This window comes from Elgaria multicarinata, chromosome 13 (assembly GCF_023053635.1).
Source record: "Elgaria multicarinata webbii isolate HBS135686 ecotype San Diego chromosome 13, rElgMul1.1.pri, whole genome shotgun sequence".
NCBI lineage: Eukaryota > Metazoa > Chordata > Lepidosauria > Squamata > Anguidae > Elgaria > Elgaria multicarinata.
This window is the reverse complement of record NC_086183.1, coordinates 19,431,025-19,444,570: the sequence shown is the minus strand read 5'-3', so window position 1 is coordinate 19,444,570 and position 13,546 is coordinate 19,431,025. Positions and strand designations below refer to the sequence as shown.

The following is a 13,546-nucleotide window of genomic DNA, read 5'->3' as shown; positions in this document are numbered from 1 at the left end:
AATGAGACATAGGGCCCCCAAACAGCCTGCTAGATAATTAACAGTAGTCGTATATCTTGCCAGGAAGAAACTATCATAGAATCTTTCCATCTTTCTATAATCAAATGTTTCTATTTATATTCCTGCTGGGGGTGGGACAGAGACCCAAGTTCAAACCCAATGGACAACTCCTAGTTTGGTGGTCATGAAGGCATCTTCGCATGCAACCTTACCCTTCCACAAGCTCCAATTCCTTCCTCCATGACTTGCATAAAGCATAGGCCCACCAAAGATTATCCCCTTACCAAGCGGTAAGGTTGTCTACTGCAGTTTTGCTTGCTCACTTGTATTAAGTGAAAAATGATATTTTCCTGCCATATATTTCAGTGCAGGGATGTTGAACCCCCTTCACCCTGAGGGCTGAATTCCTTCATCGGTAGTGCCATCTGCACCTCTACTGACTTCAGGCTGGCAACGGTTCTTTTCATCCACAACCACAGTTGCCTCCTCAGCCTCTTTGTCCTCGTTTAGATCTACCACACTCCTTCTCTGACTCTCTTCAACCAATCTCTCCTCAGAATTCCCCCACAATCTCCACAGAATGAACCCTCCAGACTGCTAAAGCAACTCCCAAGGGATAAAAAAGGGGGGTTTGTGCCCTCTTGCCTGCTAAAAGACTGATACTACAACAATGGAAAGATAAAAGCTCATCGCCAATGATGCAATGGTCTGAAGACCTAACAACACTAGCAACAGTGTGGTGTAGTGGTGAGAGTGTCAGACTGGGAGTCAGGAGATCCGGGATCTAGTCCCCACTCGGCCACGGAAGCTCACTGGGTGACTTTGGGCTAGTCACAGACTCTCAGCCCAACCTACCTCACAGGGTGGTTGTTGTGAGGATGAAATGGAGAGGAGGAAGAGGAAGAGGATTATGTACACTGCCTTGGATTCCTTGGAGGAAAAAGGGTGGGATATAAATGTAATAATAAATAATAAATAATTTGAAAAAGTGGTATGCAGGCGCCATTTATGAATGGAGTTTAGTTAAATTATGCTGCTGTTTCTCTTTTGTCCTGATGATACTCTGGATGATTTTACAAAGCCTTCTAGATTTTAAACATTTTTTTAAAAAAATCTTTGTACATCACAATGAGCAGAATCCAATGGGATACTTATGTGAGTTCTGCCAACCTACCACCTTCCATAAACAAGAGTTTTTGCTTGTTTCGGGTTACTTCGGAAGCGCTAAATCGATGTTGCGCAAGGGGTGGGGGCCACTTGCGCAATGGAATTGGTGGGGGCATAAGAAAATTGCTGGGGGCATAAGCACCCCATTGGATTCTGCCCTTCGGAATTATTTTACAAAAAGCACTATAGACATTTTTAAATAAATTAATAAACGAGCCAGTCACCACCTACGTCCCAATTCATTAGCTTTGAACATCATGCACAGCCTCCTCCACTGCTCAGGCATTCACTCACTGGCAATCAATCATTCAGCTCCATTTACAGCTGCCTTGTTCTTGTATTACCCTTAATTACTCTCCGACAGGCACCCTTTATGAGGCATGCCTTTGTTATCCCCGAGTCCTGTGTCAGCTCCATTAGTGCTATCAATGGACAACATCTTCTGGAAATCAGGCATTGCCATTCACCTGAGATTTACTGGGGGGTGGGGGGAAGCAGCTCCTTCTCTAGTTCATTTATTCAGTTATCAGAAAAGTGGTGTGTGTGTGTGTGTGTGTGTGTGTGTGTGTGTGTGTGTGTGTGACTAAACAAAGCAACATTTTTTTAAGTGCATAATCCATTTGACCACAGAACAGGACAAGGTGGTTGAAAACCATGGGCTTATGTAGATACAAGGCAGGTCAGAGGATGGAACCAATTCTGGATATGAGTTTGGGGGTTTCCAACACTTGCCTTTATCTTTGAGCATTATGAATCCCTGAAGACTATACTATGATTGATTAACTGATTGATTGAATGACAAAATTTCTATACAGCTCCATATCTGAACAGATTTCAGCATGGTGAACATAAGAAGTAAAACAGTAAAAGATACAATGTTTAAATTACGCTTAACTATACATAATTATCACAATAATTTCTCCTCCTCATCATCTTCTTTCTGACCTCAGTACTTCGTGGACACCTCCTTCCATATGTATCTACCCATGTTTTCACATGATCTATGGATGTCCACCTCTGACCACCCCCTCATTCCGAAGTTCGGAAGGCAGCTGCTAGAAAGAAGGCCTTTCCAGTGGTGTCCCCAGTAATGGAAGGCTCTCCTCAAGGAAGCTCACCTGTCACCAACACTGACTTGGCCCTTCGCAAACCATAGTTTGTCAGCTGACATAGGACCAGACATTATGCCAAACCATTATGTCTGAATGCAATCTCTACACAACTCCCTCCATGTGTTAATATATGTGATTGCTGAGGAGTGGGGCCATGGTCTTTCCCCCAACAGTGGATGCTGCTCTGGACCTTCCCTCTGGATGTCTGTATATTGGCATGGGTGTCTCCACTGAGGACTAAGACCAAGCTGGTCTGCCCCTCCTCCCCCGGCACCTTGAATACTGAATGACAGGATCCCAGGTCCTAGGAAGCCTTTGAAGTGTAATTTTCCCAAGGTGCCCAACTGCATTGTATGGACATTAGGTGCCCTGGTAATTACATCCCAGATAAAAAGGAGCAGTCAAAGCATTAGGATGAGGGAATGGAGGTGTCTCACTTCCATGATGCCTCCCCCATTACTGTGTTATCACCAGGTCAGGTAAATGGATATAGAAGGAGGGGAGGAAAGGTAGAGGGGTTCATGAAGAAATTCCACCCACATATCTAGACACACACAGACACTTGGGATTTCTTTTGTGGGGGGCAGGGATCTTTGAAAGATCAGGGCAGCACTACCTGAGTAAATATGTATGGGACCATCAGCACACATTATGCATCATCTGCATTGTGTGACTGGTGCTTATCTATTTATTTGCCAACCATGACTGTATTCTTTATTTTACTGTCTTACAGTGCAATCATATACCTGCCTACTCAGAAATAAACCCTGTGGAATTGAATGGAACTTACTCCCAGTTAGATGTAGAGACAGTTGCAGCTAGGGATGTACCAATTTTGTTTTAAAAAACCATGCTATGTTTCACGGATTGCCTGGCATCTCCCATTCCATCATCCACTCACTGACATTTCATTCCACTTGCACATATCCCCCCCCCCCAAAGTAAAACAAAAACAAACAAAAAACCCTGGTCCGCAAGACCGTGGAATTTGTGCGACTCAGGAAAAAGCTGGTCCACTGTGGAATCTGCAGGTCAGATTTGTAGGAAACAAAATTCATTTGACTCCATTGCGGACTTCTCTGACATCGTAGGAGTCCAGGGAAGGGGGCAATCAGACCCTGTTCTCTGAGCCACAGACACTTACTGGACCTGTGCGCTGGGTTCTCACACAGTCTGCGAGCAACCAACAGCTGCCCGCCCCCTTAGCGAGCTGCCATTTTGCATAAAATGTAAGCTGGTTGATTTCTGGAAATCTAATATTGCATAAATGCATAGATCTCTCAGCGGCTTTTGATACCATTGACCATGGTATCCTCCTGGATCGACTCCATGGGATAGGCATCGGAGGCACTGTTTTACAGTGGTTCCGGTCCTACCTATGGGGTCGTTTTCAGAGAGTAGCATTGGGTGACCAGTCCTCGGCCTCCTGGGAATTGAGCTATGGAGTGCCGCAGGGCACCATCTGTCCCCAATGTTATTTAACATCTATATGAAGCCGTTGGGAGCGGTCATTAGGGGATTAAATGCCATCAATACGCTGATGACACGCAGCTCTATCTCCCTGTGACAACTGAATCAGGTGAGGCTGTGCAAGTCCTGGACCAGTGCCTAGACTCAGTAATGGGCTGGATGAGGGCCAATAAACTGAGACTGAATCCTGGCAAGACAGAAGCCCTGTGGGTGAGTGGTTCCTGAGTCTGGGAGACAGGCTCATTGCCTGTTCTGGATGGGGTTGCTCTGCCTCTGAAAGAACAGGTTCGTAGTTTGGGGGTACTCTTAGACCCATTTCTGTCGTTGGAGGCTCAAGTAGCCGCTACGGCTCGGAGTGCCTTTTACCATCTTCGGTTGGTTCGCCAACTACAGCCTCTCCTGGACAGGGATAGCTTGACCACGGTGGTACAGGCATTGGTAACCTCAAGATTGGATTACTGCAACGTGCTCTATGTGGGGCTGCCCTTGAAGCTGCTCCGGAAGCTGGAGCTAGTGCAGAATGCTGCAGCTCAGCTGTTGTCTGGAGCTGCCCCTTTCCAGCATGTAACTCCTCTGCTGAGGGAACTGCACTGGCTGCCTATTCGCTACCGGGCCAGGTTGAAGGTTCTTGTACTTGTGTACAAAGCCCTAAACAACTTGGGACCAGGATACCTGAGAGAGTGCCTTCTCCCTTACCAACCTGCCCGGTCACTGAGGTCATCCAAGGGCCTGCTCCTGGTGGTTCCACATAGATCCATCCTCCGAATGGAATCCACCAGGGGAAGAGCCATCAGCGTGGCGGCACCCCTCCTGTGGAACTCCCTGCCTCTGGAGGTCAGGCAGGCTCCGACCTTGCACTCTTTTCGGCGCCTCCTGAAAACATCTTTATTCCAAGAAGCCTTTCTTTAACATGCAGCCTTGGATTTCTGTGTTGTTGTTTTTTGCTTCTTTTTAAATTTTGTTTTAACTGTTTTATTCTGTTTTTATTTTCATTTTTACCTTGTACACCGCTCCAAAATTTTTCAATGGGGAGCAGTATATAAATATTCTAAATAAATAAATAAATAAATAAATGGCGGCCACAAAGGGCCATTGATGCAACATTATTTGTGTAAATTGACCATTCACTCCTGCAGTGTTGCAGAAATGGACCCTTTACGGCCACCACTGATGTAACATTAGGTTTCTGGATGCAGGTGGAAACCACGTTGGTCAAGTGCAGCGTGTGTAGCCTCCCCTGCCTCAGGTGGTGGGAGAGCTTGCACCGGCCGACACTGTTCTTTTGGAAACCTACATTTCCAAGTTCTCCTCATGTCAGAGGGAGAAGAAGAGCCAGATCTTCCTCCCTCGCATTCACCACCACTTCTAGGACAGCAGCACCAAGATAAGTCAGCACTCTCCTGGGCTCAGGTTGCCATTTGAGACAGAAAAGAATTTTGAGGACCATCATGCTCACTCTGTATATGAGGTGAGCATCACGAATCCTTGAGTATTGTATTTCCAGGCTTGGAAATACGAATCTCCACCCCATCTCTAACTCCAGTAGTTTACCGACGAGCTAATGGTTGTAAATTGCATCTTTTGCTTTCCCTTAACTAGAACCAGGTGGGTCTTCAGACGCTGACCTAACTTCCCTTTAAACTCAGTCATTCTCAAGCGATTGCTCTGTGATGCAAATCAGAGCAGGTCATATTCACGCAGACAGGGAACTCCAGGGCCAGGGAAATTTGCCAGGCTGTCTGTTCCCAGATGCTATATTGCACCCACGTGTGAGATCAGAGCCACAAGCAGCTGGGAAACTTGACAAAACAGCAATGGAATCCCTCGCAGATCTCACACACTGTACGGGCAGGAATGCTGAGTGAGCATGAAGACAAGAAATGAATCCTAGGTTAGGAATGGAAAATGTGTTGGGGCTCTGGCCAGTTCCCTACTGAGGTCTTAGCATGGCTGTGAAATCGTCCACTTGGAAGTTTTCCCAGCAAGCTACGGGAAAAGGGCACACGCAGGGATGCTTCCCAAACTCAGAAAATGAAGCAAGTTGGAGAAGCATCGCTTCCCACGAAGAAGAAACGGGGATTTCTAACTCAATTCAATGCCTGTAGAACTTGCCAATGAGATACAGAAGGTGTTGCGAAACAGATAGATGAACGCAGCTTAGCCTCCTTTGGGGAAATATTCAAAAGAGTCAACAAACAGATCCTGGTTGTGCTTTTATTTTGTATTTTATATCATGTTTTTATACTGTTGTTTTATACTTTGAATGGTTTTAATTTTTGTGAACCGCCCAGACAGCTTCAGCCATTCGGCGGTATAAAAATGCAATAAATAAATAAATAAAGAAACAAACAACAAACATTTGAACCCGGGGTCATCCCATGAAACTGATTGGTGGGAGATCGAGGACAAATAAAAGGAAGTCCTTCTTCACACAGCGCATTGTTAAATTATGGAACTCACTACCACAAGATGTTGTGATGGCCACCAATCTGGATGGCTTTAAAAGGGGGCTGGATAAATTCTTGGAGGCGAAGGCTATCAATGGCTACTAGCCCTGATGGTTGTGAGCTATCTTCAGTATTTGAGGCAATACGCCTCTGTGCACCAGTTGCTGGGGAACATGGGTGGGAGGGTGCTGTTGCACCATGTCCTGCTTGTTCATCCCTGGCCGATGGCTGATTGGCCACTGTGTGAACAGAGTGCTGGACTAGATGGACCCTTGGTCTGATCCAGCATGGCTGTTGTTATGGGAATTTATCCTCCTCCTCCTCCTCCTCCTCCTCATCTCACCTTTTCTCCATGGAGCTTAAGGTGAAGGATATAACCACCCCTTCCTGCTCTTTTAGCCTTTTAACAACCTCAGCTTCATGACTGAGTGGGGATTTGAAACCAGTCCTCTCAGGTCCTAATCAGACACTCTGATCCCTAGAACTTCTCACTACCTAGGACATCATTTTCTCATGTACTCTGTGACCACTCCTTAGGCACTTTTTAATCAATCGGATGTAGCAGGGCAGCGAAGTAGTGATGCCACCAAAGCTTACAATTGCCTTCACCAGGATATGAATGTGCCCAACCCATAATTCTCATATGTATTTGCAGGCATCATTGCCCCCTCTCGCCGCCCTGAACTTTTCAGCTCAGACTAAACTGAAATCAGTGAGCTCCTTGCCTCGGCACTTTGACTCTTAGCTGCACAGGCACCGCTAAGACCAGACAGGGGCCACAGCTCCGGACCCCTCCCCACCCCCCACCCCCCGCTGCAGTTCCAAGGGCACCTTATGACAGTGCTGGTGAGCAGTGACAGCTTCTATCTTTCCTTTCCAAAAAACATTTCCCAGCAGGTGCACTGAGGAGCAAAGCTCCAATCAGGGCTTCTCGTTGCGGCAGCGAAGGCCATTTTGCATATTCAGGGCATGGCAAGGGTGGTCCATAGCTTCTCATTACATGCTAACCCAGCAAGGATGGGCTGTTGGGGTGACTGACCAGCCACCTGCAACCCTAAAACAGCCCATGGGTAATGGGTGGCTTGTCAATCACCTCAGAACCCACCCATGCTGGGCTTGCATGTAACAAGAAGCTATGGTGTGCCCCTGCCATGTCCTGAATATTCGAAATGACAGCTGCCGCCGCAACGAGAAGCCCTGTGAGGAAGTTCACCCATGGTGGCTTCTCATTATGTACGAACCAGATCACTTGTCTTACAGTGGCCTGATCTCCTTCAACCAAGTCTGCTCTGTTTACATTCACTAACACCAGCCTCCCCAAAGACTTCCATCCCCTCTCAGAAAAGATTTGCCTTGACAGAACCATCTGCAGTCCAGCCAGAAGCCACATGAAAGCAGCCACAGTTCACGACCCAGATGCCCGGTTCCAGATGTGACCCCCTCGGTTTAACCGTTTTCAGCAGCTCAAGTGACACGGGCCCCAGAGAAATCAAGAGCGGCTCTGCGGAGCAAACAGCGGTTTATTGCTCCTGACGCGTTGCATAATCCTGACTTTTCTGGTCTGCCAGGAAGAGAGGAATGGCTGCCAGCCAGGACAAAACATGTGCTTGGGAATGAAAAGACATTTTAGAACGGCCGTTATGGACTGGGCACAACGTTATATAGAATTTCATCAAGAGCAACAGGCCAAATTCCAGCAGCTGTGTTGTTCCTCTGTGCCACTTGCCCCATCCAGACATCTTTCAGCCCTTTGTATAATACAATGAGCCAACGGCTTAGGAAACTTTTTTTAAAAATACCCTGAATACGTCAAGTGAACTCCTGTGTTCTCTCCAATGGGACACCACTGGAGGTCCCACTAATCTGTTTTGGTGACGTGTGCCTGAGCCTTAGGCTTCCTTGCTTCCCTCCTTTTCACTTGGAATGCTCCAACTCTCTCTCCTGCACTTCCAGGGGCGGAGCAAGAAACTGAGCAGGGCTGCTCAAATGGGCAAACGGGCCCGCCCAATTTCTACCAGCAATATGGGGGTGAGAAGAAAAACCTCACTTTGAGTGAGATTTCTAGTTCCATTATGCTCACTCCCACACACTCCGCTTTCTTTTCTGCCGCTCGTCATGGAGGAGAATGTCCTCCTATCAATGGTGAAATGGTAAAAGTTGAAGTGCAGGCACTCATCATGACAGTCACTGTAAGAACATAAGAAGAGCCATGCTGGATCAGACCAAGGGGCCATCTAGTCCAGCATTATGTTAGCACAGAGTCCCAAGTAGCTGCCAAGGCACCCTCCTACCCTTGTTCCTCAGCACCTAGTGTACATAGGCGTACTGCCTCTGATACTGAATGTAGCATATAGTCACCAGGACTAGTAGCCACTGACAGCTTTCTCCTCCAGGAATTTGTCTAACCCCCTTTAGACAACTCAATCTGTATTGCGTCGGGCTGGCTCAGGGAGTTTCACAGGGTGGGTGTGTTCTCTTAAAATCACCATTTTGCGGAAATTGCATCCGTAATGTGCTTAGTTGAGAAAAATTGCATCCGTAAAATACGTAATTTGCAGAAATTGTGCCCTCAGTTTCTGGAAACTGCAGGCACAATTTGCGCAAAATTAAGCCAATTACGACCACAATTTGCACAACTTATTTTACTTTATTTTATTTATTCAAACATTCACATCCCAGCCTGTATCACAAGGATCTCAGGGCGGCGTACAGTTAAAACTTACAGCAGACATTTGTGTAAATTAAGCAAATTTCAGCTGCAATTTGCATGAATGGCACTTTTAAGGGGGGGGGAACAAAATAAGAAAGGTCCCATATTTGGGGGGAAATGCCCATGGATCAGTGCACGAATGCAAGCCTAGCTGGAGTCCCCAGGGAAATGCAACGAGCCCAAAAAGGGCTGGATTTCCCTGTGTCAGTCATCCCTATCTTCCGCACAGAGAGGCAAAAAGAAGGTGCCCTGTGCAGGAAGCCAACAGCATTCTTTTCTGAGACGGCCACCGATTTCCTCCCTCTGCATGGAGAGGTAGGTAAACAAATGGAACACACCGTGTTCCTATGGCGGCAGTAGAGAAGAGAATCCAAAGCTTAGAAATGCAGAGGGCTGTCAAAGAAGGGGTAGTGTACTCAATCCCACCTCTGCTGGCCCATTGAGAATTGGACCCCCGTGACCATTTGTATAAACTTAAATTGCTCCCCATCCCAGGAGGACATCAAGGTTCAAATGGAACACAGGACAGGGGCTGATTCATTTTGGGCTGAAGAGTGGGTTGCTTGTGTTATTCAAACCATCATGTACTATTCATTATCAGATGTGCAAATGGTGGTTGCACAAGTCATAGCTTGCCTCCCAATTAAAATTGGAAACCATGGTTTGAAAGAGGGTTGATGGGAAATGTTCCTCCCACCCCACCCAAAAAAATTACCACTGTGCTGAGTATTGTAGCAGAATTCCAGTCACATCCTGGGGGAGAATATCAGTGGCCAAAAGGTGGCATAACAACTGCCAGCCACTGTGAGGAGCTACATCTCAGGAAGTGGCAAGAAGAAGAAGAAGAAGAAGAAGAAGAAGAAGAAGAAGAAGAAGAAGAAGAAGAAGAAGAAGAAGAAGAAGAAGAAGAAGAAGAAGAAGAAGAAGAAAGGGGAGGGGAGGGGAAGGGGGAGGGGAAGGGTCAGCCAATGATATGTGCCTAATAAAACTGGTTGCAAAAGCACATACATACATACATATCCCCCCCCCACAAAAAAAAAAAAACCAAGAACTTGACCCCTTCCAGTTTCAGGCACCCCCTTCCTTCATGAATGCTTCCACATGGAGGTGTTCACACGATCCTTTTTTCCAAACTGGTGAGTGCAAATCATTACATTAGAAGTAGCCCATGGAAGGTGGAAATCTATCTCCTGGCTCATACAAGACATGGACTTGAAATCAATACAACTGAACCCAAGATGAGAGGCATAACGGTTTGGCTTCTTGCAACCTTGAGAAACCACATAATTCCAGCCATTAAATTGTTTGCTTAAATAAGGATGTCAAGAAATTCATAAACCTTGAAAAACCGCTGGTTCTATGCCCTGATGGAAAACATCTGCAAGCTATCTCCATGCTTTGAGTGGCCAGCTACTGGCTATGTGAACTGAGCAGATAGCGACATTAACCAGTTCAATTACATGGAGAGCAGAGGGGAAGGGAAAGAAAGCCGACACATGTATAGACACTGAGGTTAAGATTCAGGGGATATATAATGTACACCAGCCTTGTCTCACGGGGCGCAGTCTAGAGGTGTTGGGCTACAGTACCCATTGTCCTGACACACACAGCCCAAGACCATGCTGGCTGGGGATGGTAAGGATTGTAGCTCAACACATCTGGAGAGCATCGGATTGGAGAAGCCTGATCCACACCAAAATACTAGAGGGTGTGCCTTAGAAGGAGGCATTCCCATTCCATATTGTGCCAGCAGAATTAGCAGCCGTTTATGCTGCTAATTTGGACTGGTTCACATGTAACAACCTTGGTCTAATAAGCCATGGTTTATTAGGCTAAATGCTGTACTTGCAAACTCCCACCTCCCCTTCCTTCTTCCCTTCTTTTCCTTGCGTGCTGTTATTAAAGAATTCCAGAGTGTGTTAAACCAGCTTCCTGTTACTTCTGAAGTTGGAAACTGGTCTAATTTTGTACTACAAACAAAGATACAAAACCAGGTTTGTAGTTCAAGATCAAGTCGCAGTTTCCCTGTTCAGATGTAAACTGTGTTTTAACAAACCATATCTATCTATCTATCTATCTATCTATCTATCTATCTATCTATCTATCTGGGGCCATGGCTAGACTAGCCTATATCGCGGGATCGTCCCAGGATCATCCCTGTACATCCAAATGACACACAGGGGATCCCGGGAGCAGGCAGGGATGACCCCTCCATTTACCTGGGATAATCCTTAGGTCTAGCTAAGGCCTATTACAGCACAAGAGAGAAGAGAGGAAGGAGCATGGAGGTTGGCACACAATGCTCATTCTATTAGCCTGAAATTGTAACATTTGAACTGGCCCTTTGAACTGACTCCCAAATATATTGTCAGTGCTGGATAAATGCATACAGAGAAGACGCTTACACTTATTTTCCTTCATGCAAGTGTTGCATTTTTTTAATAGCAGAGAACATCTATTGAAGCACTTAATTTTAAACACACACACACACACACACTGCAGGATCAAATTAGGTAAATGCCCATGAATCTTGGGGAAAGCTCATGTCTGCATAGCACTCTATAGATTTATATTGTCTGCCCACTTACGTCAAGGACAACCAAAGCATTTTATGGCAAAAAAAGAGAAAAAGCAATACTGCAACAGGCTGTGCTTCTAATTTTATGTAAGCTGCTCAATGCTCGGCTATTTTTATTAGGAACAAAAAGTTCCATCTAATCAACTTGAAAAGAGAGAGACGAGAGTTTTTAATTGTGTAGGTCAACCTATTGCTTTCCTAGCTGAACATATATATGTATAAAAATGCAAAGTATCAGTATGCCCTTCCTGATAAAGCAACAAAAAAGAAACCTCTGCAAAACAGTGCAGACAAAAACCCTTATAAAAAACAAAAGAATAAGTCATTAACTATCAACGTTATAGCTGTCTGCTCTCTCCATTTAGACTGTGCATTAATGTACAAAGAGCAAGCCTTTTCAAAAACTGCACAGACATATTGTTTCCACTTAAATGGTCAGCATCTGGTGGTGAATAATATTGACAAGAACCATTCCCTCACTAGGCGGGGGGGTGGGGAGAGGGTAGGAGCTGTATGTAATTATACCACCTGGCATTGCAAGTTCACATAAGCCCGCTTGTACAGTAATCAGTCACAACAATTCTGGTCAGACCATTCATTTCTAAGCCCATGATACAAGGCTCACACAATTTCACAGCCCCTCCCCAGGCCCTACCCCCTTTTCCTCCACCACCGACTGGCGATTTCCTGGCTTTTTGTGTAATGTTTCTCCACCCATTCTCAACGTCTGAAATGCCTCTCCTAAGGCGGAGTTACTGGCAGTAAGAGATTTAAGCTAAAATATGCTGGCATTTGGGGTACTTTGGCCCCACCCCTTCTGCATTTGGCCCAGACCACCACTGGAATGCGGCCCTCGAGAGCTTCTCCAAATTGGAATTTGCCCCCCGGGCTGGAAGAAGTTCAACACCCCTGGTTTAGTGGGATGCCCCTGTGTTTGAAAGGCAACCATTTAGTTGTGTATACAGGATCCAAATCCAAGTTGCCTAAAACATAAAATGAGAGGCCAAGAGTTGCTCTTGCCCTATTCCCTGTCCTATATGCAGCCTGATCCACCAACAGGAACTTCAGGAACCTGAAGAAATAGGTCAGCCAAGACAGGAAGTGGGGGAGAAAATTCTCCAGTACTCTCCAGGAGTCAAGGAGGAATCTTCCCAAGAGCTTATTGGACAGGAGGCCCAGGCTCAGAGATCATCCTTCCCCTCCCTAGGAACTCAGTCTTTGTCAGAGGGGAAGGGAGCATCAGAACTGACAGATCCCAGAGCCCGCTGCAGAATCAAGTGGGCAGGGTTGAGAGGAGATGGGAGGTGGTTCACTAGGCTAGCAACTTGCCAGAGGTTACAGCTTGAAGTCCCTCCCTGAAGGAGGGCTTCAGTAAAAGCCTGTCGGGTACTGCAGGAAATTGTCCATTTAGTTGATAGGCAATTGCCTTGCTTTGTTAGGCTAATTAAGTTTAGAGGATAGCTCCTAGCATTCACAGTTCCTTTAGGTATGAAGAGATGCCTATTTATTAAATAAAGCTTTGTGGATTGCATGGGAGACCTCCAGGGTGCCATAGGATGCTGTGGATTTCCGCCTCTCAGTCTTCAGGCAGAGCTCCAGCCTTAGACATGGAGATCCAATCGAGGATCTCCCGAACTTACTGTCAAGCTACCATGGAAAGCCCTGTGGCGACATCTCACATGAGGTCAGAGCTCTGACCCTGGGAAGAAGATGGAAAGAGAGGGAGTGCCAATGGGTGAGATGACCCTAACCTTTTTCGTCAGTCCCCGTAGCTACCGTTTTGAAGACTACAGGTAGATCTCTGGTTCGCTAAAATTGAGGGGAGTCAGAGATGGGCTTGTAGATTTCATTTAGGGTCCCTGTATCTCCCTCCTGCACCATAATGTGAGTGCTGGCAAAGGCCTTCGATAGTTCAAATCAAATGAGCGCAAAGTATCATCTGCCTACGGCAAACAGGCAAAACAGGTGTTAAAAATTACACCTGGGGCAGTAAGGAATTAAAACGCAAAGTGCTCTAATCCAGAAAAATTAAACCAATGTGGAGAAACAACCGGACTGTGCA

General features: G+C 46.2%; 2 protein-coding genes across 2 annotated transcripts in view; one reads left to right on the top strand and one right to left on the bottom strand.

The window, feature by feature from the left end:
* The window catches only part of FABP3 (fatty acid binding protein 3), a 414,574-nt gene that overhangs the window by 78,554 nt on the left and 322,474 nt on the right, over positions 1-13,546 (top strand). The window lies entirely within an intron of this gene.
* The window catches only part of HIVEP3 (HIVEP zinc finger 3), a 49,798-nt gene that overhangs the window by 27,141 nt on the left and 9,111 nt on the right, over positions 1-13,546 (bottom strand). The gene's annotated exons all lie outside the window — the stretch shown is intronic.